Source organism: Olea europaea, chromosome 21, assembly GCF_002742605.1.
Source record: "Olea europaea var. sylvestris chromosome 21, O_europaea_v1, whole genome shotgun sequence".
In the NCBI taxonomy this organism is placed as follows: Eukaryota; Viridiplantae; Streptophyta; class Magnoliopsida; order Lamiales; family Oleaceae; genus Olea; species Olea europaea.
The window spans coordinates 9,877,141-9,881,281 of NC_036257.1; positions in this window are offsets into that span (position 1 = coordinate 9,877,141).

Consider the following 4,141-nt stretch of genomic DNA (forward strand, 5'->3'; position numbering starts at 1 on the left):
GGAAAAAATCAATGGAACATTAATGACTTATGAGCTCAACAATGTTGAGGTCAAGGAGAAGAAAGAAGAATCAAAGGAACCCAAATGTCAAATTACTTTAAAATCGACAATTGAAGAAGGAACAACAACTGACAATATGAGTGATGAATAACTTGGCGACTTGGTTCTTCTTGTCAAAAAGTGGAGGGGCTTTCGAAACAATCAAAAATATCAAAAGAAGAATGAAAAATTTGAAGAGAAAAGCAAGAAAATCTTATGCTATGATTGTGATAAACCCGGCTACAAAAGAACCGAGTGCCCAAACAAAAGGAAGAACATCACAAAAAAGGCATTACAAGCTACATTGGATGAAAGTGATGATGATGATGATGATGATCAAAACAAATATAATAGCCAAGATGAAATTGCCAACATGTACTTCATGGCCATTGAAGATGAGATAAATTCTATTGATAAATGTTCATATGATGAATTGTCTACTTACTACGATGAAATTCTTGAAGAATTTGAAAAACTTGCATTAAGTTACTCTATTCTTAAAAAGAAAAATGCTTCATTAAAATAAGAAATAAAGAAAATTTCGGAAAAATAAAAAGAAAATTTCAATCACGATTTGTTGATCAAAGAAAGTTCTCTTTTAAAAGAAAAGATTGAGGAAAAGATTGAGGACTTGACAAAAATCATTTATAAATTTTCTCAAGGAAAGAAGAATTTTGATTTAATGCTTGGTAATCTAAAATGTATTTTTGATAAAGGAGGAATTGGATACAAATCCTTCTTGAAACAAGAGTCTTTTGAAAATATATTCATTAAACCTTCAAATTCTTCTACTTCAAAAATTACATATAGTTTTTGTAATAAAAAATGGACATGTTGCATTCAATTGCTTAACTAAAAAGAAGTTATACTTTGAAAGAAAATATAAGTGGATTCAAGAGTCCACTAATACTAACTACCAAGAACCCAAGTTTGTATGTGTATCAAAAATAAAAAATTGAATGATCTTTATAGGAATCAAAGAAAGTAAAAAGCAAATGGTTCTTGGATAGTGGATGTTCAAAACACATGATCGGAGATAGACAATTACCTCAAAATTTAAAGAAAAGAATGGAGGTCATGTGACATTCGGAGATAAAGCTAAAGGAAGAATTATTGGAATCAGAGATATTGGTAATCACTTGTGACGCCCCGAAAATTTTAGAATAAAAATGTATTTATTGTTATATGTTACATTTTTATATTTTGAAAAAAAAAATAAGGACTAAAATGAAATGGGTTTTAAATTCGTATATGGGTCAAATATATAAATATTGATAGAGTAACGATAAATATATCTATATTGGACTCGTTATATAGCTCGTAATTAATTATGTATATTAGGCTCGAAAAAAGTTAATTTGAATAAATTAGATCCAAGATATTAAAGTTCAAACAAGTTATCGTTTATTATAACTTAATTTGGTTACTTTTAATTTCAAATGTTTGGCCACCCAGCACGTCACATGTGTATATTATTATTATAAAAAAAGTTAATAGTTAGTGATTGGGCACATTCTTGGAAAACGTGTGAATATGGTAACAATTGGAGAGATTTGGGCCAAATTTCTTGGAAGACTTGTGAAATTAGATTTGATAGGAAATTATATATATAATGATAAAAAGGTAATAGTACTGATTTGGCCAATTTCTTGTAAAACGCGTGAGTATAAGATATGATAGGTTTGGTTAAATGTACAACTCATAAGGTTCAAGGAATGATTAGTTGATTACTGTCCCAAAAGAATTATGATATATTTTACTATATCAATCACGTGAATACACACAGTAGCAGCAGAGGAAAAATTGTGGAACATGAAAATTATTTAAATCCTTTTTATCAATCAAGGTAGGATTTAGAGGTGTAAGTGATCATTACCGTTTAAATTTATTTTTTCATGTTGATGAATAGTATACTCATGAAAGTTATGATATGATATAATTATGATATGATATGGCCATCCGATACCAAAGATATTATATGTATTGAGCTCCACTAGTTTCTTAGATATGATATGACGGTATGATATTTCTGACGCATGATATAAATACTTTTATTCGGGATTGCGCTGTTATTCGTGTCCTACTGAATATTCTCATATACTCACCATTTTCCCTATTCTTATAGGTTTGAATGGGTTGTTAGTTGGCGGGCGATGAGGTGCAGTCGTTGTTGCTAGGATATTTGGAAATAAATTATTAAATCCAGTGTAACGTGGCAAAACTTTTAGATTCCAACATTTTATTTTCTTGTTAATAAATGTGATATACGTGATTTTTGTGTTAATTTGGATATATTTTATTTTAGCCATGAGATTTTCCTATAAATTAGTACGTGTTCGTTAATTTCATTTACTTCACTATTAAAATAAATGATTTTGGTAATGGTTCAAATCTTAAAAATTTGGGTCGTTAACATTTTTATTCTAAAAATTTCGGGGCTTTACATCACTCCTCCCCTAAGATTGAAATTGTTTTTCTAGTCGATAACCTCAAACATAATTCACTTAGCATTAGTCAACTATGTGATAAAGGTTATCATTTTAAACTCGACTCTTCAAAATGCCTTATAAAGGTTGCTACTTCAAAGGAAGCAATGTTCATAGGTGGCCGAGTAAAAGATGTTTATATCCTAAATATTGAATTTGAAAATGATGAAAAATGCTTACTTAGCCTCAAAGAAGATACATGGTTATGGCATATGAGATTAGGTCACGATAGCATAGATCTTCTTTCAAAAATTTCAAAAAATTGTTTCGTTAAAGGGTTGCCAAATTTAAAATTTGAAAAGGGTAAAGTTTGTAATGCTTGTCAATTTGGAAAGCAAGTAAAAAGTTCTTTTAAAACTAAGCAACACTCTTCAGCATCAAAAGTATTACAACTACTCCACATTGACCTTTCTGGACCCTCTAGAACTGCAAGTTTAGGAGGAAAATATTATGCTTTTGTCATTGTGGATGATTTTTAAGGATTTACTTGAGTTCTATTCTTAAGTCTTAAAGAAGAGGCTTTAAATGTTTTTAGACATTTTTGTAAAAAGGTTCAAAATGAAAAAAGATATCCTATCACTTCTATAAGGAGTGATCATGGCGAAAAATTTGATAATATAACTTTTGATAACTTTTGCAGTGAAAATGGATATAATCATAATTTCTTGACTCCAAGAACTCCTCAACAAAATGGGACAGTAGAAAGAAAGAATCGAACATTGCAAGAAATGGCTAGGACCATACTAAATGAAAATAGCATGCCAAAATATTTTTGGGTTGAAGCCATGTATACCGCTTGCTATGTTGTAAATAGTGTACATGTAAGTAAAAAGAAAAACAAAACTCCATATGAACTTTGGAAAAATAGAATTTCAAATATCAGTTACTTTAGAGTTTTTGGGTGCAAATACTTTATTTTAAACACTAAAGATAACTTGAGAAAGTTAGATTCAAAATTCGATTTTGGAATTTTTTTTTAGGATATTCATCAACTAGCAAAGCTTAAAGAGTATTTAACAAAAGAACTCTAGTTGTTGAAGAATCCATGCACGTCACATTTGATGAGACTAACTCTCTTCATCAAGAGAAAGGTAGTGATGATGATGTAGATTTAGAAGCTCCCTTAGAACATATGAAAATTCAAGATCAAAATAAGGAGGCACCAAATGAAGAAAAGGAGGAATCAAATGCTCAAGAAAATAAAAAAAGACAAATCGAAGAACAAAGTGATCCCTCATTACCAAAGGAATGGAGATTTGCTTTATTCCATCCTAAGGAGCTAATAATTGACGACCCTTCAAAAGGTATCACTATTAGAACCTCCCATAAAATCACTTCGGTAATTGCGCATTTATTTCTCAAATCGAACCTAAAAATTACAAAGAAGCAAAGTTTGATGAATTTTGGATTATAGCGATATAAGAAAAATTAAATTGATTTGAAAAAAGTTCGTTAGACCAAACAATCAAATCGTTATAGGAACAAATGGGTCTTTAAAAATAAAAGAGATAAAAATGAAATAATTGTGCGTAACAAGCCTAAATTAGTGGCCCAATATTACAATTAAGAAGAAGGTATCGATTTTGAAGAAACATTTGCACCCGTAGCTAGATTAG